At 43.9% G+C, this 26,874-nt stretch overlaps 1 long non-coding RNA gene across 4 annotated transcripts in view; it reads right to left on the minus strand.

The window, feature by feature from the left end:
• LOC101011575 overlaps window positions 1-26,874 on the minus strand; it is a 70,073-nt gene that overhangs the window by 16,775 nt on the left and 26,424 nt on the right. The window contains exons 6-7 of one of the 4 annotated variants that reach the window (XR_002515348.2): window positions 7,375-7,537; window positions 3,483-3,702 (exon numbers count right to left, since the gene is read on the minus strand). The exons of 2 other annotated variants lie outside the window; for them this stretch is intronic. This is a non-coding gene — a long non-coding RNA (uncharacterized LOC101011575). Of the gene's footprint in view, window positions 1-3,482; window positions 3,703-7,374; window positions 7,538-26,874 lie in introns of those variants that run through there. One more of the 4 variants, XR_002515345.2, reaches the window with a different exon arrangement.

Here is a 26,874-nt window from a genome sequence, read left to right on the forward strand (position 1 = left end):
CCTAAAACATGTATTTCTAACCTAAGCTTCAGGGACCCTCAGTCCCTGGCTTTGTGTCTTTGGAGTCCCTCTGAAAGCACCAACCTCCTCCTCTTCCAGTGCTGTCTTCAAACTTCCATTCCCACCTCACTAGAGAGGCTGCTGGGTGTGACTGCCTCAGGGTGTTGGTGCCTGGAAATGCCAAGTTCTTGATCTCCATGAACTTTTCTTTTTGTCTTTCTTTCTTGCTGCGTGCTTGCTTGCTTGTTTTTATTTTTATTCTTTCAGGATCTCACTCTGTTACCCAGGCTGGAGTGCAGTGGCCGAATCATGGTTCACTGCAGCCTCAAACTCCTGGCCTCAAGGGATCCTCCCACCTCAGCCTACCTAGTAGCTAGGACCACAGGTGCATAGCACCATGCCCAGCTAATAATTTTTTTGGTTTTTTTTTGTAGAGATGGGGTCTCACTGTGTTGCCCAGGCTGGCCTCAAACTCCTGGTTGGGCTCAAGTGATCCTCCCATCTCAGCCTCCTAAAGTGCTGGGATTGCAGATGTGAGCCACCATGCCAAACACCACTCCCTCACCATCATGAACTCTTTTCTCTGCTTACCACCTAGCCTGAGACCCACACGAGAGAAGAGCCACACCCCAAGTTGGACAAAGGCCCACTGCATGGGGCATCCTCCTTGTATGCGAAGGTCAACCTTGAGGTTTGCAGGTTTAAGTCAAGAGGGAACACACGAAGCTCTGGAATCATAATTTTAAGAATTAAAAAAAGAAAACCAGTGGAGCCCTTTTTACAAAGTAAGTCAAAGGAGGAACTTCAAAATACAAAATAGGTAACTTGGGGCGGTGACCCTGACCTTCATCCTCAAAGCTGCCTCCTTGCTTTCTACTGTGCCCACTGAGAGCTGGAGGAGGTAGGGTTGCCAGTTAAAATACACGACACCCAGTTAAATTTTAACTTCAGATAAACAAGGAATCGCATTTAGTATGACTATGTCTCATGCAATATTTGGAATACACTCATGCTGAAAAAATTATTCGTGTTTATTTGAAATTCAAATTTAACTGAGCTTATAGTTTCATTTTCATTTGTTTGTTTCTTTGTTTTAGCTAAATCTGACCACCCCACCTAGGATCCCCTGATACTGCTTAAAACTACTTTGTCTGTGACTGTCCCTTAGATGGGCCTGGACTCTGGCAGTCAGTTTCCTCCAAGACTTTTTTAAAGGGCCCACCCAGGAGAGGACAGGGATGTAGATGATGTCTGCATCCCAGTGGGGTCTTGGTCACCTTGAAATGGAGCAAAGCTAGGGTAAATTTGAACTCCAGGCCTCTGGCTATGAAAACTAGCCTGTCCCCTCTGGAGGTCACTTGATTCTTTTCAACTGATTCTCCTTAGCTGTGATTGTAACATCCTGGGACACAGAATGTAGAAAGAAACTGGAGGCCTGAGGCATCACCATCAGCCAGCATGGTGCTAGGGGATGTTTTTCTCTGTACCAGGTGGGCTTGGTCATGTGGGAGCAAGAGACGGGAAAGTGGGAGAAGTTGAGAAGTTACATGCATGTGAATGTGCCTTCTTTGGCAAAACATTGGAATTTACTAAGAACCACATACCCCTCCCCACTCAGAGGACACAAGGAACATTCTGACTGAGGGAAGAATTTTTATGAACTCCTCATCTAAGAAGCATACCAATGAGCCACCCATCCACTCCTCCACACATCCATCCATCTATCCATTCGTTCATTCAACAAATGTTTGCTAAGCACCTATTACGTGCCAAGTTTTATGCTGAGTGCTGGGCATACAAGCCCTAAAAGGGACATACCTAGTCCTGACCCCATGGATTTCCCCTATGTAATGGGAAAAACAAAGAAGGATGTAAGCAACCCAAAAAATAAATAAACTGATTACAGAGTACAAGTTCTTTGCAGGATTCATATCCTGTGATCCTTAGTTCACTTTTTATTAAATTTAAAAATGCTTTTGTTCATCCCTATCTCCATTTCTGCCAGTAAAATTGAGCTCCAGGAACCAACTTTTTTGTTATAATATCAAACAGTGACATTCCAGGGCCTGGCCTTAACAACGTAAAAGGCTTCACAATTAACAGAGGAAGTCTCAAAAGACGATGAAGAGGAGAGTTCCTCTCCCCTGTAGTGACCATGGGGCAGATATCTTCCTGCTTCACAAAATGAGCTTCAAAGAATTCGATTTGATAAGATGCGAAATTGAGAACATTCTTAGGAACGTGCAGTCTCATTTTTCAGTGCCATATGGAGGTGTGTGTGACTATCTATAATCGTTAAGCAACTGGACCTGAAAGTACACTGTGAACAAAGGGGTCCTGAGAAATTCCTAATAGTTTAGAAATTCTTAAGACATTATTTTCATGTCCTGTGAAAATAACGTTCAAAGAGAGTCATGGCATTCTGATTGATTACCTTACCTGACAATGGGCTGCCTGGTAATCATTGCAGTGAGCATCTCCGTGCTATCCAGACAGAAGTAGCTGTGGGAGAGTGGAGTCAAATCAGAAGAGGAGTCACTGACACTTTCTTCTTCTCCCTCGAGACTGATTGGGGGAAAGACCTATGACTCCAGTAGATTCCATATTTTTAATAAAAAGACTGGAAATCTAGCTCTCTAAATAAATCATTTTAATTTGGTGATTAGGGAAGATCATCTCTGATGAGATGGCAAAATGCTGAAAAGCTGAGACCCGAAGTTAAGAAATTCATCCTTAAAGAGTAGGAAGAGGTTGGGCACAGTGACTCATGTCTGTAATCCCAGCATTTGGAAGACCGAGGTGGAAGGATTGCTTGAGCCCAGGAGTTCAAGACCAGCCTGGGCAACATGACAAGACCCTGTCTCTCCAAAAAAACAAATGGTAAATTAGCCAGGTGGCCCACGCCTGTGGTCCCAGCTACTCAGGAGGCTGAGGTGGGAAGATCATTTGAACCCAGGAGGTTGAGGCTGCAGTGAACTGTGACCTCACCACTGCATTCCAACCTACGTGACAGAGTGAGACCCTGTCTTTAATAAATAAATAAATAGCAAAAATAAAATTAAAAAGAGACAGCAGGAAAAAGAGCATTACAGACACAAGAAACAGCAAGAGCACTCCAGCCTGGGTCACCAAATGAGATCCTGTCCCAGAAACAAAAAAGAAAAACAGCAAGTGCAAAAGCCTGAGACAGGCGTTAGCTCTTGAGCATTGGAGACACCTAACAAAGACAGCAGAAGTGGAACACAGGGAGGAAGCACGCGGAGATGAGGTAGAGAGGTCCATGGTGGTCAGCACTCAAGGCTTTGTGGAGCATGCATTTTATTCTTCTGGTGATGAGAGCAAATAGATGGCTTCAAGCCAGAGAATGAGCTTTCACAAAGCAGGCTTAGTTGTGCAGAAAGATCAGAACGCAGGATTGGTCACTGTTGGAGCTGACTTTTCATCCTGCGTGCACACTGTGGCTCAGCATAGGAGTTACCTTTTGACTTCTCATAAAATTACCTGCACTTTGTAAATAATCTGACTCCCCTGGTCCAATAGAAGCAGAAAGAAAAAGTTTAAAGCCAAAATAATACAAAATAAAAAAGAACCTGCTTGCCCCTGAGAGCATGAGCATGAGGGACATGTTGTCTACTGCCAGCATGGAGTGGGAAATGAGTTTAGAGTTGGCCCTCCACAGGGGGGATTTGTGGTTCCTTGAAACTGTCAAATAAATCACCCATATTTAGTAACTGTAATATTGTTTGGGTATTACCTTCAACGGATTTGTCTGACACTCCAGGCATCTTATTTCCCCGTCCGTCAAAGTCCCACTCACCATTACACACCCAGCTGAATGGCTAAAGTGGAAGGAACTGACACCACCAAACATTGGCAGGGATGAGGAGGAACTGGAATGCTCATCTATTGTGAGTGGAAGTACAAAATGGTACGACCATTTTGGAAATTTTGTAGCAGTTTATTAAAAAGTCAAACATATTTGTTATGTGGCCCATTAATCCTGCCCTCAGAAATTTACCTAAAAGAAATGAAAACATATCTTCAAAAAATCTTGTGCAAGAATGTTCATAGCTGCTGTACTCGTTATAGGCAAAACCTGCAGATATCTCTGATGTCCATCAACAGGAGAACAGATAAACTGAGGTATATTCATAGTATTCAGCAATTAAAAAAAAGAAATGAGTGGTCCAGCATGATGGCTCAAGCTTGTAGTCCCAACACTTTGGGAGGCCAAGGCAGAAGGATTGCTTGAGCCCAGGAATTCAGGACCAGCATGGGCAACACGGTGAAATCCTGTCTCTACAAAAAATTGCAAAAACTAGCCAGATATGGTGGCCTGTGCCTGTAGTCTCGGCTATTTTGGAGGCTGAGGTGAGAAAATGGCTTGAGCCAGGGAGGTTGAGGCTACAGTGAGCTGAGATCGTGCCACCGAACTCCAGCCTGGGCAACAGAGTGAGATCCTGTCTCAAAAAAAAAAAAAAAGAGGGGGGAGGGGAATGAGCTATTGACCTATGTTACAGCATGAAGAAATATCGAAAGCATTATGCTGGATTAAGAAAAAAACAAATGGAAAGGGTACATGCTGTGTATGATTTCATTTACAAAAAGTTCTTGAAAAAGAAACACTAACTTAACAGTAATAGAAATCAGATCAGCAGTTGCTTTTGGGAATGAAGGAGTTACCTGGCACAATGAAGTTTTCTGTGGTGCTGGTGATGCCTTTTGTTTCTTAATAGAGATATGGGTTGCACAAGTGTATGCCTTTATCAAACTGATGTAACTGTGTACTTCACATTAAGAATTTCACTGAATATAAAAGATAATTTAACAATTAACTCAAGATGGATTAAAGACTTAAATGTAAAACCCAAAACTATAAAAACCCTGGAAGACAACCTAGGCAATACCATTCAGGACATAGGAATGGTAAAAGATTTTATGACAAAGATGCCAAAAGCAATTGCAACAAAAGCAAAATTTGACAAATGGGATCTAATTAAACTAAAGAGCTTCTGCAAAGCAAAAGAAACTATCAACAGAGTAAACAGAAAACCAACAGGATGGGAGAAAATTTTTGCAAACTATGCATCTGACAAAGGCCTAATATTCAGCATCTATAAGGAACTTAACCCAATTTACATGAAATAAACAACCCCATTAAAAAGTGGGTAAAGGACATGAACAGACACTTTTCAAAAGAGGACATACATGTGGCCAACAAGCATATGAAAAAAAAAAAGCTCAACATCACTGATCATTAGAGAAATGTAATCGAAACCACAGTGAGATAGCATCTCACACCCGTCAGAATAGCTATTATTAAAAAGTCAAAAAACAACAGGTGCTAGGGAGGCTGCCGAGAAAAAGGAATGCTTATACACTGCTGGTGGGAGTGTAAATTAGTTGAACCATTGTGGAAAACAGTGTAGCGATTCCTCAAAGACCTAAGAACAGAACTACCATTCAACCTAGCAATCCTATTACTGGATAGATATCCAAAGGAATATAAAGTTTTCCATCATAAAGTCACATGCACACCTATGTTCCCTGCAGCACTATTCACAGTAGCAAAGACATGGAATCAACCTAAATGCCCAACAATAATAGGCTGGATAAAGACAATATGGTACATACACTCCATGGAATACTATGCAGCCATAAAAAATGAGATCATATCCTCTGCAGGAACATGGATGGAGCTGGAGGCCACTATCCTTAGCAAACTAGTCCAGGAACAGAAAACAAAATACCACATGTTCTCACTTCTAGGTGGAAACTAAATGATGAGAACACATGGACATATAGAGGGAAACAACACACATTAGGGCCTATCAGAGAGTGAGAAAAGGGAGAGGGTCAGGAAAAATAACTAATGGATACTAGGCTTAATACTTGGGAGGTGAAATAATCTGTACAACAAACCCCCATGGCACGAGTTAACTATATAACAAATCTGCATGTGTGCCCTTCAACTTAAAATAGAAGTTTAAAAACAAAGAATTTCCCTGAATATAAAGGGCATCTCATTTTTAATGTAAAAATAAATAAGATTCTATTACCCTGGGCAGTCTTCTCTACCTTTTTGGTGTAGAACTACACCTCAGAGTTACTACACAAGGGGAGGTAGCTGGGGTATTTATATACCAACTCCTATTAGTCATTGGATGAGGGCTGCTGGAAGTGGAGGTGTAATTCCCCAGCACCTCCAGCTGGCCATGAGTACCAGCAGAGCAAGCCCAGTGGGCAAAGAGAGCTCCTTTAGAAATGTGGGAGTCAGGCTGGCATGCATGAAACTGGCACCTACCAGGGTAATATGGGTGGGACCCCAACAGCATCCACCGCAGGCCCTGTTGTGTCTGCTCCTATAGCCTCCTGTGTGTATAATTGTATCCTAACAGAAATTAGAAGTTTGGGTTACAGAACCAGGCAGACCAAGCCTCAGATTTCAGCTCTGTCACTTTCTAAGTGACATGTTGAGCAAATGGTGCTTCTTCCGAAAAATGGGGTTCATGCATTGTTGAGGACATTCAATGAGATAATCTCTGTTCTGGGCTTACCATAGCACATAATATGAACTCTTATTATGGCACGTCAGAGAAACTCCAATAAACACTAACAGCAACAATTATTTTTTTCTACTATGTTCATTCTATTTTCCAAAAAACAGTCAAACTCAAAATTTTTTCATGAAAGATTTTCTCTCTTAAATTATTTTGAAAATTTAATTGTTGAAAAGATAATACATTTACAAAGTTTGAAATCCAAAAATTATTAAAGGATACGCAGAAAAGGCTTTCTCCTTTGACACGCCAGCCACCCAGTTGCCCTCCCCACAAGCAAATGAGATGATCAGTATGTTTGTGTATTTTTCCAAAGGTATTTGCAGATGGTAGTCTAAAATTCTATTCTAGGTCTGCTTCTGTTTATCTATGGCTGAATCTAGTACATGATTCAGTGTTTGGTTTGGCATGAATAATATATGCAGGTTTTATTTTGAAAGCATGTTAGATTTACGAAAGAGTAGCAGAGATGATACAAAGAGTTCTTGGACATCCTTCACCCAGCATCCCCCAGTGCTACTATTTTACATAACCACAGTGCATTTATCAAAACTAAGATGGTGACGTTGGTACCCTGCAATTAACAATACTATAGATTGTATTCAGACTTTACCAGTTTTTTTCATTAAAGTGGATCTAATCCGGGATGGTGTGTTGCATATGTCTTGGCATCCCTTTAGGGCACCAAGATACCCAGTGCTCCACATTTAAGAATTGCTAGCACAGAGGAGCATGGAGCACTTTATTGGTGTCACTACCACAATGGGACTGGAAATTCAGGTCACCACCCTACTACGTGTCCTTGGAAACTCACCTTTCCTCTTTGGGCTTTAGTCTCCCATTCAGTACAATGCAGCAGTGAAACCGTATTAGCCTTTCTGAACTTGCGTGGTCAAAGCAATGTGATGAACTCCACACACTCTAACACCTCTTAGACATCCCAATGTTCATTAGCATGTTAAAGGTTCTGATAAGTCCTGCAACAAAACACCTGTTTTAATATCACTTAACTCAGCATTGCTCAGGCACATTGGATTAGGGAGGCAATTTTTAACCCTCCATATTTATCTACAGAAGTGTGTTCTTCTGTAGAGCCTTTGGGGCATGATGGACTAAATGGAAATAAAGCCTGTTAACAGAGCCTCAGTCTGATGGGGATTCAAGAGCAAGCACACTGCCTAGAGAAGGCTGGTCATGAAAATTTGGAAGGAGAGACACAAAGGGGAAGGCTGGCCAACCACTTGGCTGACTTTCCCTTGGCTTCCCAGATCTCCTTAGCCAGCCCAGATCCTGGACATTGTGGAAACCCTACAGAGCTGCATGTGGCAACCTGTTTGGAAGAAAACTTAGCAATGTACCTCAAATTGTCAGTGCACATGCTCTTGAGCTCAGTGATAATGTATCTAGATGCATCCGCACCTGAGCACAGAGGGGTCTGTGCAGGCTAATCGCAGCCTCATGGCTTGAGGTGGCAAAAGACTGAAAATAATGGAATGTCCCATCATACAGGACTGATTACAGAAACGGTGGTCCATGCAGGCAGTGGAATTCCACACAGCCATTAAGAAAAAGAGTGTGTGTGTGTGTGTGTGTGTGTGTGTGTGTGTGTATACATGCTCACATGCACCTCACATATACTCAGTCACAATGTACGGCCCATCTCAAGAAGGAGAACATGACACTGGGAACCCTGGTTACCCTCAAATAGAAGAACTGAAAGACCTGGAGACAGAAGGGGAAGAACTTGATTTTTCACTGACTACTCCTCTGTACCTTCCTAGTTTTGTACCTTGCAAGCATTGCTTACTTAATGAATTAAAATAATAATTTCAAAAAGAATGAGACATGGTTTAATTTATCTATAAAATGGAATACTGTACTAAATGCAGTTGTCTAAAAAGAAGGGAAAAAAAGAAAGAATGGGGAAGCTGTTTGTGTACTGAAATGAAAATATCTACACGTTTCAGTGAAAAAAAGCGAAATGTAGAAATATATATAGATTATATTATTCCTGAGTTTAAAGGGGTTTAAAATAAGATTATAGATCTATTTTCTTGGATATATGTATATATGTAAAAAAATTCTGGAAGGATATTAAAAAGCTAATATAATCATATGAAAATAATCATAGTTATGGGGGGCTGGCGTGGAAGCAGGAAATGTTTCACTCTATTCCTTCAAATATATTCAGATATATTACACCTTTATATATTTTATTATATGTATTTGAACAATGAGTATATTGCCCCTTCAAAGTTACATAAATATGAATGCAGGAAATCTATATGGACAGATGCATAACAATTTTCCATATATAGGTAAACAGAAAAAGCAAGTTTGCAGAATAGTATGTATAGTATCACTTGTCTACCAAAAAATGTGTGTGTGTGTGTTTATATACATTTATATACATACATATATATACATTTATACACACACACAATTGAAAGCACACACTCTTCCTGGAAGAATTCAGAAAAAACTGCTAACAATGACTTCCCCTTTTGTGGGTACCTGGAGACAGACAGGGATTATCTACCCTGAAAAACTAGTTGAATGTTTACCACGTGTGTAAAATTTTTTTTAATGTTTTAAAAACATCTGTGAAATAATGATCACCGTAACAAAGTTTTTTGAGCAAAAATGTAGAAATAAATGTTTCTCCTTTGGGAATGAGAGGTATAAATGTCAGCCCATCCATACTCTAGAATCTTCTTCAGATATTAAAATATTTGAAAAAGTAAATGTCAGCCAGGTGTGGTGGCTCACACCTGTAATCCCAGCACTTTGGGAGGCTGAGGTGGGAGGATCACTTAAGCCCAGGAGTTCAAGACCAGACTGGCCAACATAGCAAGGCCTCATCTCTACAAAAAAATAGAAAAAAATAGCCTGTAGCCCCAGCTACTCAGGAGGTGGGAGGATCACATGTGCCCAGGAGTTTGAGGCTGTAGTGAGCCATGTTGCACCACTGCACTCCAGCATGGGTGACAGAGCAAGATCCTGGCTCAAAATAAACAAAAACAAACAAAAAAACAAAACCAAAAAAAACCTAAATGTATATTTATTTACACTGACCTGAAAAGAAACAATGTATTATTAAACAATGTGTTATTGGGAAATAACGTATTATTATGAAACAAAGTATTATTAAGTAAAATTTCAGAACCAAAAATATGATATTACCCAATTTTTACAGTAAGGCCTCTATGTACTTGTGTGTACACATGCATATATATTGTATTATATAAACAATATGTAGAAGATTCAAATCCTGACTCTCTTGCTTATTAGCTGTGTGATCTTGAGCTAGTTACTAAAAATTTGGGGGCCTCGGTTTCCTCACTTGTAAAATGGATGCAACTATTCTACCAGCCTTGAATTAACTTATGTGATTCTTCTAACAACTTAGAGCAACAGTCCTTAACCTTTTGGCACCCGAGACCAAGTTTATGGAAGAATTTTCCATGGACGGTGAGAGTGGGGATGGTTTCAGAATGATTCAAATGTGTTTCATTTATTGTGCACTTTATTTCCACTATATTATATGGTAATACATAATGCAATAATTATCCAACTCATCATAATGTAGAATCAATGGAAGCCCTGAGCTTGTTTTCCTGCAATTAGACAGTCCCATCTGGGGGTGATGGGAGATAGTGGCAGATCATCAGGCATTAGATTTTCATAAGGAGCATGCAACCTAGAATTCTCACATGCACAGTTCACAATAGGATTTGCTCTCCTATAAGAATCTAATGCCACCGTTGATCTGATAGGAGGCAGAGCTCAGGCAGTAATGAGAGTAATGGGGGATGGCTGCATATATAGCTGAATCTCCACTGGCTTGCCCCACAGCTTACCTCCTGCTGTGCAGCCCAGTTCTTAACAGGCCATGGACCAGTACTGGTCCACTTTCACACTGCTGTAAAAGAATACATGAGACTGGGTAATTTATAAAGAAGTTTAACTGACTCAGTTCCACATGGCTGAGGAGGCCTCAGGAGACTTACTATCATTGCAGAAGGGGAAGCAGTCACCTTCAAAGTGAAGGGGGAGACCCCTTTATAAAATCGTTAGAACTTGTGAGAACTCACTCACTATCACAAGAACAGCATAGGGGAAATCACCCCTATGATCCAATCACCTCCCTCCCTTCATACACGGGGATTTTCCATTCAAGATGAGATTTGGGTGGAGACACAGAGCCAAACCGTATCAATCAGGAAATTGCTAACGTGTTTGACGTGCATTACAGAGACAGGGAGCCGGTGGTGTTCACTGGCACGCTCTACACTGATTACCCTAGAATATGGGATTTGAGAGGGCCAGGAAGAACCAATACCTTCTATTTTATATACCGCTATATTGTTTGTTTGGTTTTGGTTTGTTTTTACAACAAGCATGCATTATTTTACAATTAAGCTAGAAGAAATAATACGAGAAAACAAATTAGTTGCAAGGAGGCAGACACTCTCCGACCCACAGCTGGGGAGAGCAGGGGCTGCATGCAGTGTGACCATACCTCACATTTTGCACCCATAAAGCAGGGAGACAGGACCCAACAGCACACTGCGCATCCTGCAGCTAAATCTGTCTACTTTCCTCCCTTCTGCAAGACACAGGTGCCTCCAGAGCCAGAAATTACATCTGGGCTGTTCAGATTTGTGGCCACTCTCCCCAGTCATTCAGAACACGGGGAAATTCAGCCTCATGCCACCATTTTTCAAGCACTACTGGTAGAGGAGGAGACATCAGCTCTGCACCCACCTTGGTCTGAGCACCAATCTTCGTGGAAGATGTTGGGAGAAACAGCATTTCTTCAAGGGCATTTGCAAAGGGCTTCAGTTAACAGAGCGCCTACAAAAACATTACCCATGAAATCCCTTCAGCACCCCCTAATGAAGATCCCCTGTGGACAGACCAAGAAAAGGGCTCCAAGAAGGAAAAGATGCACCCAAGGTAACACAGCTGGAAGGTAAAAGAGCCCACATTCAAACACAGATCTGTCCGTCCCAGTGCACATGTTGTTGAGGCCACACAGGAGCAGAGGTTCGATCCACTGCATTTCAGAGAAACCGTTCATTTACTCAACAAAAATGCAACCAAGTGTTTCATGCCTGCTATATGCCAGGCCCTGACCTAGACTCTGATAGCACAGAGATTTGTTTGCCATTCAACACAGGTTTATTTAACACTTACACTCCTCCAGGAACTGGGCAAGACACTGGGGCTACAATGGAGGACAAACAGGCATGATCCCTGCTCTCAGCTTCCCTGCTCTCAGATTCTTTTGCAAATAAGGGGAAACAGTTATTTATCCTAAAATGAAGGTAGCATAGTACCTTCTGAGGGGAGGTCCACAGAGCTGATAACATGAATTTCAATTAATCTGGGAAATCCAGGAAGGTTTCCCTAAAGAAGTGAAGCTTGCACTAAAATCTAAAGAAGAAGTAAAGAAGATGAAGAGGGAAAGAAAAGGCATCCAAGTAATTAAAACAGCATGTGCAAAGGCCCTGTGGTAGGATGCACCAAGGACCCAAAGGCAACCCTTTTGGCTGGACTAGAGAGATCAAGGGGTAGTACCATGTAAAGTGACAGTGAAAATGGAGACAATGGCCAGGTGTGGTGGCTCACGCCTGTAATCCCAGCACTTTGGGAGGCCGAGGCAGGTGGATCACCTGAGGTCAGGAATTCGAGACCGGCCTGGCCAACATGGTGAAACCCCATTTCTACTAAAAATACAAAAAATTAGCCGGGCGTGGTGGTGGGCACCTGTAATCCTAGCTACTCAGGAGGCCAAGGCAGAAGAATTGCTTGAACCCAGAAGGCGGAGGTTGCAGTGAGCCAAGCTCATGCCATTGCACTCCATCCTGGGCAACAAGAACAAAACTCCATATAAGAAAAAAGAAAAAAGAAAAAGGAGACAATGAAAACCTATCCAGGTAAAGATCTGGTCTTCACCCTAAGGCAATGAGAAATCCTCAAAGAATTCTAAGAAAGACTGAAATGATTAGCTTCACCCTCTGGCAATCAAATAAGAGTAAGAGAGGTATAAAGAAGTAATCAAAACCAAAAAGATACACCTGAGACAGAATACATTCAGGTAGCTGCACAGTCACCTAATGCAATTAGAGGGAGAGGAGCTTCTTAGAGGAGATACTCTAAATATAATATTTTTAAGCCCATCACAAAATCCTGAATCTGAAAGGTTCAGACTGGCTCCTTCCAACACAGGTGCAGGCCCATTTCAGAGATGAGGTCCAGGGACCCCAGTCTCATGGTGGCGGACCAGAGACCAGAAGCCACAGGGCTCTCTCTGACTCCTTGCACAGTGCTTACAGGTTTGCCTGGCTGCATTAAATTACTAATTTGTCCCTAAGCCTCAGCAACAAGCCAGAGGCTAAACAGGCCTGATGCAGGCAGAACCCTGGGCTCATCCCAGAGTCCCCAGAGTCTCTAACCCACCAGGGTGGGAGGTGAGACAGGTCTGGGGAGCTCGAAGCCTGTGCTTCTCCCCAAGAGAATCGCCTACTCCCAGCTGGAGAGCCCCCCACAAAGCCATCTAAGCAGCCCCGGGGGAGGTATTCAGGTAAGAGGACTCCAGGGAGCCCTCAGAGTAATTTTCAAGGAGGGCTGAGGCCAGTGAGAAAAGGGATTATTAGCTCTGCTCTCTGGAGGGAAGTTGATGGAGACAAGTCAGCGAGTGGGTTACTCAAGGGAAGGGGCATTTATAGTCCCTTTCCTTCTAAGCAGAGGACATTCATGATGCCTGGGGATTCAGACAGAGACCTGCTGAGGAAACAAGCACAGCGGTGATAATAGCTCAATAAAAATAAATCGGTATGAAGAACTCTTACAACTCAACAACTAAAAGACAAACAATCCCACTTTTTTAACGGACAGAGGACCTGAAGAGACATTTCTCCAAAGAAGATATGCAAACGGCCAACAAACACATGAAAAAATGCTCAATGTCATTCATCAGAAAAATGGAAATCAAAACCACAGTAAAATCTCACTTCACATCCCTATGAATGGCTATAATTAAAAAAAAAAAAAAGATAACAGCAAGTATTCTCAAGGATGCGGAAAAATTTGAACCTTTATACATTGCTGGTAGAAATGTAAAACGATGCAGCCACTTTAAAAGATGGTTGACAGTTTCTCAATGACTTAAACCTACCAGCAATTCACCGTGTGTGTGTGTATGTAGGTATATACCCAGAAGAACTAAACACGAGTGTTCAAACAGATACTAGTACACCAATGTTCATGGCAGCATCATTCACAGTGCCCAAAAGTTGGAAACAACTCCAGTATCCATCAACAGTTGAGTGGATAATCAAAATGTGATATATACATTCAATGAAATATTATTTAGCCATAAAAATGAATGAAATACTGATACATGCGACAACATGGATGAACCTTGAAAACATGCTGAGTGAAAGAAGCTAAGCACCTATTGTACGATTCCATTTATGTGAAATACCCGGAATAGTCAAATTGATAGAGACAGAAAGCTGATTAGTGGTTGCCTAGGTTTCTGGGGAAGGAGGCAAGGGGCAGTGACTGCTAACAGTTGTGGGATTTCCTTTCAGGGTAATGAAAATGTTCTGGAACCAGATAGTGATGACGCTTATACAACCTTGTGAATGGACTAAAAGGCCACTGAATTGTCCACTTTAGAAAGGTTAAAATGGCAAATTTTAGGTTATGTGTCTTTTACTGCAACTCTTAAAATTTAGGAACATAAATAAATAGATGGATTGGGAAACCTCCCAGCAGCACCTCAGCACACCCAGGATAAAATCCAAAAGACAAGCTCTTACCTACAAGGGCCCACATGAGTTTTCCTCCCCTCTCTCATTCAGCAACTTGCTGATCTTTGAACACATCAAGCAGGATCCCACTTCAGGGCCTTTGCTCCTTCTGTTTCCCTCTACCTGGCAGGCCAGGTCTCCACTCGGTTCACTCCATCTACCTCACATAGGCCATGGCAGATAGACTCAAAAGGGCTCCCAATGTCCCCCACCTCTCAGTATTTACCCATTTGTATAACCTCCACCCTTACATATAGGCAGGACCAGGAACTTGCTTCTAATCAATAGAATACAGTAAAGAGGACTCAGCACGGTGACTCATGCCTGTAATCCCAGCACTTTGGGAGGCTGAGGCAGGCAGATCACTTGAGGTCAGGAGTTTGAGACCAGCCAGGCCAGCATGGTAAACCCTGCCTCTACAAAAATACAAAAAAAATTAGCCCAGTGTGGTGATGCATGCCTGTAATCCCAGTTACTCAGGAGGCTGAGGCAGGAGAATCTCTTGAATCCGGGAGGTGGAGGTTGCAGCGAGCCGTGATTGTACCAGTGCACTCCAGCCCGGATGGCACAGCAAGACTCCAACTCAAAAAAAAAAAAAAAAAAGAGGAAAGAATACAATAAAGGGGACAGGAGGCCACTCTCATGCTCTCATGACTACATCATATAAGACTGTAATTAATGCCCATCTTGCTAGGAGACTCTCCTTGCTGACTTTAATGCAGCAAGCAGCCACACTGGGGTGGGCCATGTGGCAGTAGCCACTGGCCAACAACCAACTAGGCAGTGAGGGCTGCTTCCATCTTACAGCCAGAAAGAAACTGAGGCCCTCAGTCTTACAGCCCATGAGGAACTGAATTCTGCCAACAACCCCATGAGTTTGGAAGTGGATCCTTCCCCAGTTGAGTTTCAAGTGAGACTGCGGCCCCAGCCAACACTTTGACTATAGGTTTCAGATGAGATTCTGAAGCAGAGGACACAGCCTAGGTTCTTGGCCCCCAGACACTATAAGATAATAAATACATGCTGCTTTAAATTTATGGCCATTTGTTATGTGGTGTTGGTGCATGGGTCCCTGTTCAAATGTCACCTCCTTAGAGAAGCCTTTTGTGAGTTCCCTTTCTAAAACAGAATTTGTCTGACACAGAAAGATAAATACTGCATGATCTCACCTATATTTGGAATCTGAAAGAGTCAAAGCATAGAGACATAGACTAAAATATTGTTGCCAGGGGTTGGAGGGACAGGGAAATGAGATGTTGGTCAAAGGGTACAAAGTTTCAATTAAACAAGATGGATGTGTTCTGGAGATCTAATGTATGGCAAAATGACTACAGTTAATAATATTTTATATTTGAAATTTGCTAAGAGGGTAGGTTTCACCACACACAAAAAAAAAAGACAATTATGTGAGGTGATGAACGTGTCAAATAGCTTGACTATAAGGATCATTTTACACCATATATGTATATTACATCATCAAGTTGCACCCCTTAAACATTACCCAATTATATTTGGGTATTGGTCAATCTATTTGTCAATTATGTCCAAATAAAATAGAATCTGTTCCACCATTACTTTCTACAGTTACCCTGACTTCTTCTTCATATCCCTTACTGCAACCTGACTCATTATATATTTATTTACAAATATATAATCTTGAGAGCAAGGACCTAGTCTGTCTGGTCATCTCTGCATCTCCAGTGCCTCTCATGGAACTTGGCACATAGCAGACATTCAATAAATAAGGAATGACTGAACAATCAGCCATCTTTATATAGGCTTCACTATGGGCACTTGCCTTAGTTGTCCTCACCATGACCCAACAAACTGGTATTTTTATTCCCATTTTATGAATGTAAAAAGTGAGGCTCAATGGTAAAGAATGACACACCCAAGCTCATATAGCTGGTAAATGGCAGAACCAACAATTAAATCCAGGTAGCCTCACCCAAAGGTCCATGTTCTTAACTGCCATGCAGGCAACCTCAGATGGTCAGCAGCACCTTTGTTCCCATTTTCTTCCTTCTATGAAGGGGGTACTTTTATCCATCCTGGGTCAGTGGCAGGAGGGACTCTCCCCATCCCTTTCTCCCGACCCTGCTGTCTGTGGACAGGAGCAGGTAAAGATCTTCAGAAGCCTTAAGCTTAGAAAAGATGAGGGAGCCCCCTCTGCAATCCCCTATGTAAACTGAAATTAAAACAATGCAAAACCGTAAAACACGAAATATGTGTGCATGCTGATATTAAAGGAACTCTTTTCTAGATTTCCTGATACTGGTTGTTGAAATGCAACCGTTTTCATCCCTTTCATGACCTGACTTTCCTGGGGCTCTAAGCCCATCCTTAGCTGGCCTCCTGGATGACCTAGGTCTACATATGGAATTTTGAGTAAAGAAGGGAATGAAGGAAAGATAAAATACTCCCGGCAAAAAGAACAGCATGGATGTGCACAGGCCCTGGGGTAAAATAATTATGGCAGAGACAAGGGACTGGAAGAAGAGTCTTAGACATCTGCAAAGTGTAGACACACTATAGACTAGAAACTGCGCTTTTACTTAGCCGTTCCACCTAATCTTCACCAAACCCCCATAAAGTAACTACAACTATCAACGCACTTCTACAGATGAGCAAACTAACACAGAGAAAGGCAACACGCCTTGCTCTTTTGGTCATCTTAGGCTACATCATGCAGTGCTAACAGATGCCTTCAAAGGTCTCCGTGGCTTAGATAGCAACCATTCGTTCCTCTGGAATGTGACAAACCCTTGTAGCTCTGTTTCTGCTCTGCCCCCTCCTCCCTTCATTCCAGGATGAAGGTTAAAGAAGCAACCCCCTTATGGAAATCTGATGGTCTCAAGGCCAAGGAAAAAAGGGAAGGTGAGGCACAACACTTGGGAAATAGTAAAAATTACCCATAGCCTCACAAAAAGGGAAGGGAAAAGGTGACCACACAAGGGTTCTTACAGTGTCTGCCAAAAAGTGGCACATATATCGTCTCCGCTGACTTTCATCCCATTGGCTGAAAGTCACCTGGCCAACATGAAACCAGTTGGGTAGGGATATGAAATCTCCTGTAGAGATGACCATATCGGGAAGGGTCCCCATAAGGTCATATATTTCAGAAATAGCCAGACAAGAATTCAAAGCAAGGTGGATTTTTTCCACACATACATACATCCCCTGCTCCATTCCATCCCCTGGGCTATGCACCTTAGAGAACTCTGTGTCCTCAATAACAGTAAAACTCTGTCCTTCCAAATCATGCCCTGGAAAGAGGAAGTTCCAGCAAAGGAGAGGCAGCTGGGCTAAAAAGATATGCTGCCTTCCCAAAATGCACCATGCCCTTGGGATCTTATGTATCCTTCAAAACGCAGCTCAAAAGGATGCTGCATTTCCAGGCTCACCCAACTGAGCAGAAATCTCCCTCCCACATGCCCACCAATGAGCACTGTACGTTCCTCTCTCAAAGCTCCTGTTCCCCTCCACTGCACGATAATCGGTATACAGGTCTGTTTCTCTTATCAGACTGTGAATAACATAAGGACATAAGAATGGCATCTTGGCCAGGCGTGGTGGCTCACACCTGTAATCTCAGCACTTTGGGAGGCTGAGGCGAGCAAACTACCTGATGTCAGGAGTTCAAGACCAGCTGGCCAACATAATAAAGCCTCATCTCTACTAAAAATATAAAAATTAGCCAGGTATGGTGGTGGGCACCAGTAATCCCAGCTACTCGGGAGGCTAAGGCAGGAGAATAGTTTGAACTCGGGAGGCAGAGATTGCAGTGAGCCGAGATCATGCCACTTCACTCCAGCCAGCCTGGGAAACAGAGGGAGAATCTGGAATCTGTCTCAAAAAAAGAAAAAAAGAAAAGAAAAGAATGGAATCTCATTCTGCTCTGAACACAGTGCCTAGATGAAGACACACAGTAAAAGTCTGATGAATGAATAGATTGGCCAGTGGATATATATGGGTGGATGGAGGTGGAGAGTGTGGAAGTCAAGTTTTGGAATTGAATTAGATCCCAGCTTTGCCACTTGCTAGCTGTGTGACTCTGGTTTATTTACTTAACCTCTCTGAACCTTTACAAAATAAAAACATAAGTGTGTCTCTCACTGGATTGTTAGATTGTCAGGAAATAGAAGGGTGTATGGTATGATCTGACTTTAAAGAGACTTGAATTTGAATCTGAACTCTGACACTACAAGGTGTGTGACTCTAAGTTACTTGTGCAGCATATCATCTACTTACCCCTCCTGATCCACTCTCCATCCTCCTCCAACCTGCCCACTCCCTAAGAAGTTGGTCTCTATTGACTGCATAAATAGGCTGTGTCCCTTCCTCCAGCCTCTTGTTAAGATCGGCCAATGGAGAGCAACCACAGAAGATGAAAGGGAGGAAGGAAACTGAGGTCAATCTATTTATTCCTCTATCTCCCTCTTTGCCAAGTCACCAGGGACTAGCTGTGTCCTTCAACCAAAGGTCCCAGCTTCTACTAGGCAGCCCTCTCCTTCTGTGTCTCCCAGCTCCTCATCTATTCAGAACCAGGGGTGGTAATCAAGTCCCACCATTGCTATCCCCAGGGAACTGCACTATTCCTGGTGGCTTCCCACATCCTGTCTTTGGAGGGCAGAAAACTCAACTGGTCACCAAGATTCTAGCTCCCTGGTGAACACACCCTGAACAGTCCCCTCCCCTTGAGTGTGGCCTGAACTTGCAAATATGATGGCGTTTCATACTGTCTTAGGTTGACTTCAAGTTAATCAAAGGGAAGATTATCTTGGGTGGGCCTGGTCTAATCAGGCGACACTGAGAAGTCAGAGAGATTTCAAGTGAGAGACAACCATTTGCTGGCCTTGAAGGAGCAGACATCCATGCTGTGATTTGCCTGTGGACTGAGGGTGGTCTCTAGGAGGTAAAAGCAATCCCTGGACAACAACCAGCAAGGAAACGGGTTCTTCAGTCCTGCAACCGCAAGAAACTGAGTTCTGCCAACAACCTGAGAGAGTTTGAAAGAGAACCTTGAGCCTCAGATGGCAGCCCAGCCCCAGAAACACCTGGATTTCAATCTTGTGAGACTCTGAGCAGAAAACCACGCTGTGCCTGAACTACTGACCCACAGGACTATGACCTAATAGAAGGTGTTGTTTAAAGCCACTAAGTTGGTGGTTATTTTTTTATGGAGCAATAGAAAACTAATACACTGTCAGCACCTCCTTGAATGCTACCTTTATTAAACTCTTCTTGAACCAGACTGATTTCTGTCTGGTTCTATCTATTTGCTGATTTCTGTCTGTGCCATCTATTCGCTGCTGGGCTCTGATGAGTGCATCATTTAACCTCTGTGCACCTCGGTTTCCTCAGCTGTAATAGGAGATGATGGTAACAAAGCCATTGTGAGGATGCAATGACATGGTGCATTTAAAGTGCCTTGCACTTGCTAAGAGTCCCCCACGTGGAGAAAGAGAGGGATGGACTGAAGCAACTTACTCTGACCAGACCCTCTTTCCGCAATACCCAGAAGAATCCTCCGGGTCTTTTGGCCTTGTCATTGCGGCTGGAAAGTCAAAGCCCCGAATGTGGGTGGTCCCACCCCTTCCTAACTCCCAGATGCCCAGTGCCTTTGGGATGAATACACCACCCTTCATGCTCTAATTGTTTTGACTGAAGATTAGTGGGATCTTAGTGCTCCTGGGGTGTAAAGAGCCATTGTGAATGGTTATGCATGCTGAATTTAACCCAATTTCCAACACAAGGGCTCGTTCGTTCTGCGGAGAAGCCCATTTAAATGGCCTCAGCACTGCTCCCTTCAATCCCCTGGTGGCTGAAAGGAGGAGAAGCAGAGAAATAGGAAACTCCTCTTCTTAACCAAATGTCTCAGGAGGGCTTGTACCTGGGGACCAAGTTTGTTAAGAGGCAGATCTCAGAGCAGTGGAGAAACAGCTCAGAGGAGAAGCAGCTGGACTGCTGGCACTCAACATCCACAACTGTCAACCAAAGGTGGCTCTGCAGGTTTTCCTACTATGACCAGCTGTTTTAAATCTCTCTCCTACCCTGTTATCAATGTCCCTATTGGTGGGCAGAGGACCACGTCCCCTGTTCAAAGACGATTTTAAGAGACTCACTCATTTACTCAGACTCTATGTGGGGGATGTTGCAAATAACACAGATACTATTCCTGTCTTCAGGGAGAGAATAGCCCAATGCTATAAAATGGTAGGAAGGGCATGAAAAACATCACTAGATTCGTGATACTAGTGTATAATTATTAAGGGGAAAATTTGGTAAGCTCTCTGGGCAGTAGACCTTGTAAAAACAGGTATTATACCAAAAAAACAGAGAAAGAGGGACCTGTGTTTGTTTAACTTTGATAAACTGGTTCAAAGAAATGTCACAGGTGTCTTTGTTGCAAGACCTTTTAGTGCCTTTAACGTGATAATGTGCCTTGTGAATCTCTAATCTGGCTGGTTGTCAGGATTCTGTCTGAAGTTTCTCAAAAGGACTAATATGCCACAGGAATCAGAATCCCCAGAAGTCAGGCTCAGGAAGCCACAGTGTTAAAAGACCTCCCGGCCGGGCGCGGTGGCTCACGCCTGTAATCCCAGCACTTTGGGAGGCTGAGGCTGGCGGATCACAAGGTCAGGAGATTGAGACCATCCCGGCTAACACAGTGAAACACCGTCTCTACTAAAAATACAAAAAATTAGCCAGGCGTGGTGGCGGGCGCCTGTATTCCCAGCTACTCGGGAGGCTGAGGCAGGAGAATGGTGTGAACCCGGGAGGCAGAGCTTGCAGTGAGCCGAGATCGCGCCACTGCACTCTAGCCTGGACAACAGAGCAAGACTCCATCTCAAAAAAAAAAAAAAAAAAAAAGACCTCTCAGGCTGATTTTTGATGGTCAGCTAACTTGACCTAGAGATTAGAATTTGGGACTATAGGAATTTCCCAAGGTTTCCTGACTCCTGAATATATCTGTTGGTATCTGCTGAAACTCTTCAGCATGCATATAAATAAGTATATTTATTTCCCTGTTGCAATCCACTCCTCACTGGAAAATCTGCTGGGGGAATCTCAGTTCAATCCAGACGTGTACATTAAGGGGAGCCTGGTGCACCTTTCCCCACTACTAGCCCAGTGGGAGAAGACAAATATCCCTGAGCGCTTCAAAGCAGATCATGCACCTTGGTCCACTGGGATTTCTCCATTGCAGAGCCTCTGTTGGAAGACCTGGTTTTGCCCTGGCTTTTCCTAAGGATGGAATGGCTACAGAGAACCCACCAATGAGATGTCTCCAGAAGCTGGAGCTGGGGCTGTCTAGGTGGGTCCCGGGAGTCCTGAGGCAATCCAAAAGCAATGAGTGGGTTCTAGAAGGAGATGGTCTTTAAAGATGGGGGAGACTTGGTCAAGACTCAGCTCTTGGTTCTGTCTGTTCTCTACAGGACTTCAAGAGGCTGACCACCAATCTGATGGTTGTCTTCTTCCCACGGTCCCCACTGGCTACCTCATTATCTTTCAACAGTCTCATGCTGATATCTACAGCAAAGCAGCACACCTCTTTTTAAGAGACAACATGGGGTGCTCAGCAATCACGGAATTTGCCAAAATAATTAAACACAATCCCCAATTCTTCTCTGGACAAGTTATCCAACCTATCTGAGCCTCGGTTTCCTCATCTGTAAACTAATAAAATAAAATCTACCTCCCAGCCTGGTAAACATTAAATACATGACATTGCAAAGCACCTAACACACAGTAGGCCTTCAATAAATGTGAGTTATTTTTTTTTCCTTGTTTCTTTCTTCCCCCAAAAGGTTTTGCATCTGAGAGTCAGCAGAAAGAGGATAGTTTTTCATTGGCCTGCAGTGTGACATTAGACATCTCTTGGGTTCTAAATTCATTGGTATATTTTTGGTTGAAAGTAACAGACTCATTCAGATTAACCCAAGCATGGGAGGTGGGGGGAAGAAAAATTATTATAAAAATGCAGAGATAACTCAGAGAGTCAAGGAGCTAGAATGCAGTCAGGTTTCAGGAGGGACCTGGAAACAGGAACTGAGATGCACCAGGAAATCTAAGATGTACTTTCCCTGTCCCTCATCCTTTCTCCTCTCTCAGCACCACTTTCATTCATAACTAGTTCCCTGTTTACAGTACAAACAATGGCCATCAAGTCCCCTAAATACTCAAGCTGGCCAGTAGGATCCTTTCCCTTAAATCTAATTCCATATTCCTAAGGAAGATCTATATTGGCCCAGCATGGGTTGGGCCCTACTCCTAGTCCAATCAACAACATCTGGAGTAGAGCCAAGAGGCTATCATTGGCTTGGCTTAAGATGAGCTCTACCCCTTGTCCAATGAACAGTGTCCACAAGTGGGGCCGTGAGGCTTTCATTGGCCCAGTTTGGGTTGGGCCCTTCTCCAAATCCAATCAACCACATCCAGAGGTGGAGCCATAAGGTTTTCATTGGTGTGGCTTAAGATTGGCTCTACCCCTTGTCCAATCAACAGTGTCCACAAGTGGTGCCATGATGCTTTCATTGCCCCAGCTTGGGCTGGGCCTTACCCCGGTCCAATCAACAACATCCAAGAACGGAGCCGTTGGCTTGGCTTAAGATGAGCTCTACCGCTAGTTTAATCAACCGCAGCCAGGAATGGGGCCATGTTACACAAATATGCTGGCTTCTACTGTAGCTATGTGGATGGAGAAAGTAAAGGACAGTCTTCAGAAACGGGGAGCTGGATGTGCCAAATAATAAGTGACTTGCTGAAAGCAATGAGAAATAATACCTGCCCTCAAGGAACTCGTAGTTCCAAGAGAGTTTCAGACTCAGAGACAGATAAACACCATTCCTACTCAGAAAAGGCCGTTACATGGGTATGACCCAGAGACATCCACATAACCAGGGTTTGATGGGAGAAGTTCGCAGAAGCTGCACCAACTACCACCCCAAAGCCATCCTAGGACCTGATGAGCTAATTAATCACAATTATTATTGATGGCAATGCCAATCCACCTGCTCGTGTCACAAGACATTAGTTATTGCCAGGAATGATGAATCCCAGGATGTAGAACATGCTAAAAATATTAATCTACCAGTGAAAATGATTTTAATTGGATTTCACCCTTGGGGTCGTGTCAGGGGCCCGCTTTCAATCAGACTTCTCCAGTCAGCAAAGCAGACCCCAGCCTTTCAAATTGAAACTGTGATTGGCTGGCAGAGGTTAATAGAAATGTTGGGAAATAAATAGGTTATTGATTGATCATAACAATCAGCTGGCTCCCAGCTTACCTCGCTGACCTCGCCCACCCAATTTTACGGCAAACTCGGTTAGCATCTAATTATAGATCACTTTTACAATACTGTGTATTAATGAGAAGATTATACAGTGGGGCGTAGGGGAATTCTTACCGGAGAAGTTTCCTAGTGGCAGAAAAATGTGGTGAGACCTCATCTCCAACATGGGGACCATCAGCAAGTGTGGGGGATTCTAGAAGGAATAAAGTGACTTTCCCCACATCCCTGCCTAAAACCTCATTCATTCAAGCAACACACATTTATTGAGTGTAAGATTTGCACAGGGGACCATGGTATATGGTGCTGTATCCGATGCAATCCCTCTGCTTAGGAACTCACTCTGGAATGCAGTGGTTCTGAAATATCTGTGAGTCCAAGAATCACTTGCCAGATGAAACACAGATTCAGCCAGACATCATGGTCATGCCTGTAATCCCAGCACTTTGCGAGGCCAAGGCAGGAGGATGGCTTGAGAACAGGAGCTTAAGACCAGCCTGGGCAACATAGCAAGATCCCATCTCTACAAAAAATAAAAATAGCCAGAAATGCTGGCCTGTGCTTATAGTACCTGCTATTCAGAGGCTGAGGCAGGAAGATCCCTTGTGCCCAGGAGTTCAAGGTTACAGTGAGCTATGATTGTGCCACTGCACTCCAGTCTGGATGACAGAGTGAGATCCTGTCTCAAAAACAAACAAAGACACAGATTCCTGGACCCACACTGAGATTCTGATTCAGAGGAGTCTGTAGTTTTAACCTGTTCCACCTTGAAAACTGTGATGTGGTTGGAGGGGCCTCATTTCGAGACACATTGGCCTGATCGGGAAGAAAGATCCACACAAAGAAAATTACAAATCAGTGTCTTGGGTGTTTGGATTGAAGCTTATCCAGAGTCCAGCCAGACACAAGGACAGTGAGGTCAGCTGAACCTGGAAGTCTTCATAAAGCAGGTGAGGTTCAAGCTGAGCAGGAATATCCAAGGTGAACTGGAAGAACAGTTTGCCCTCATAAAAGGATACTTTTAATGAGCACTAATGGTGTGCACAGCAGTGTTCTCTGCCCCACCAGGGAGAGAAGGGGTGCCTGTCTCTCTCTTTCAAGGTACTAGCAACCTGGCTGCTTTCTCAATTCCAAGTGGCACTTCACCACGCACAAACCCTTTACTGGTTATTTTTTTTTTAAAGAGACAGGGTCTCACTCACTCACCCGGGTTGGAATCAGTAGCATGATCATAGCTCACTGCAGCCTCGAACTCCTGGGCTCAAGCGATCTTCCTGCCTCAGCCTCCTGAGTAGCTGGGACCACAGGTGTGCATCACTATGCCTAGCTAATTTTTTTATTTTGTAGAGACAGGGTCTCACTGTGTTGCCCAGGCCGGTCTTGAACTCCTGTCCTCAAGCGATCCTCCCACCTCAACCTCCCAAAGTGCTGAGATTACAGGTGAGAGCCATCATTTGTTGAACCAATATGGAGAGGTGGTGAAGGTGGCAGAGATGGGAAAACCGGGTAAAATGACTTGCCATAGGTCATTCAGCCCTGGTACATCTAGGGAAGAACACAAGTCCAATGTCAACACACTACGGTGTTGCTGCCACCTTATTTGTGGGGACAGCCCTTCTGAAAAGGATGGAGTTGTGGGGGAGCTAGGGCACAGTTAGGATTGGAGGGTCTGAACAAATGGTTCAATCCCAGTTTTTAACACAGTGCTGGGAAGGCCTCACTCAGGCAGTCAGGCTGGGCTTCTGAAAGACTTTCAGGATGCTGAAGTGAGTCTGTGAAGGTAGATCCTCACTTCAGAATTAAGGAAGGACTGCCTTTTAACGAATAACAGACAGAAGTGTCCGGAAGTCATGGGCACAGGGTAGCAGGGCCACAGTGGAGACAGAGGAGCCTCAGCCCCACACCACCTGTGTAGATGGTGTCTTTGATAAATGCATTTCTCACCTGGACTCCTCCACAGCCTCTGCCCCAGGCTTCCTGCTCCCCCGTCCCCCTCCAATCTATTCTGCACCCAGCAGCTGGAAGCCAGTGTTTACAGCATAAATCAGAGGTGTCACTCTGCAGTACAAAACCCTCCGATGGCTTCCAAATATGCTTAGAGTCAAAACAGATTCCTTGCCGGGCGCGGTGGCTCAAGCCTGTAATCCCAGCACTTTGGGAGGCCGAGACGGGCGGATCACGAGGTCAGGAGATCGAGACCATCCTGGCTAACACAGTGAAACCTCGTCTCTACTAAAAATACAAAAACTTAGCCGGGCGAGGTCGCAGGCGCCTGTAGTCCCAGCTACTCGGGAGGCTGAGGCAGGAGAATGGCGTGAACCCGGGAGGCGGAGCTTGCAGTGAGCTGAGATCCGGCCACTGCACTCCAGCCTGGGTGACAGAGCGAGACTCTGTCTCAAAAAAAAAAAAAAAAAAAAAAACAGATTCCTTATTGCGGCTCGGGATTATCCAACCCCGGCTTGCCCCTTCAACATTACATCCCCCCAGCCTCTTGTGCTCTGGCCTCACCTCTGTCCCTTCAGCATGGCAAGCTCATCCCCACCTCAGTGCCTTTGCCCCTGCTGTTCCCCCTGCTGACACTTTCTCCTAATGTCACATGGCTGACTCCATCTTAACAGTTCAAATGCCACCTCCTCTGAGAGGCCCTCCTTGACCAACACCTGATCTTGCCCATCCTCCACTCCACCCGGGCCACCCTGTCCCACTGTCCCGCCGTACTTCTTTTCACAGCAATAAACAGTGGCAGAAAGGATTTAACGTTCTTGTTTCCATGTTGAATGTCTGTCTCCCCCACTGGACTGAGAATTCCATGAGAAGAGATATTTAGTTTCTTCTCACTATTCTAGGTGCCTAGCACAGTGCCTGGCACATGGACAGTGGCCTATGCATATCTGATCTACTACTGAATCCAAATCTAAAGTCTAGATAGGGGAAAATAATTAGCAAACAGGACCACTTGCCCAGAGACCAAAGCAGTGAGCAAACTCACTCAGGCTTAGTCAAGGAGGGTGTTATGCATAGACAGGATGTAGTGACCACAGGGGTCTTCTCCTGGCCTCATGTGGGGAAAACAGGGAACAGTCCAGGGAAAGACAAATGAAGGGCTCAGAGACACAGCACTGGAGGTGGATGAAACTGAACCCCGATGATGTATCTTATTCTGTACATCATTCGTATATCAAGATTCCCGTTCTCCCT

This window comes from Papio anubis, chromosome 16 (assembly GCF_008728515.1).
Source record: "Papio anubis isolate 15944 chromosome 16, Panubis1.0, whole genome shotgun sequence".
NCBI lineage: Eukaryota > Metazoa > Chordata > Mammalia > Primates > Cercopithecidae > Papio > Papio anubis.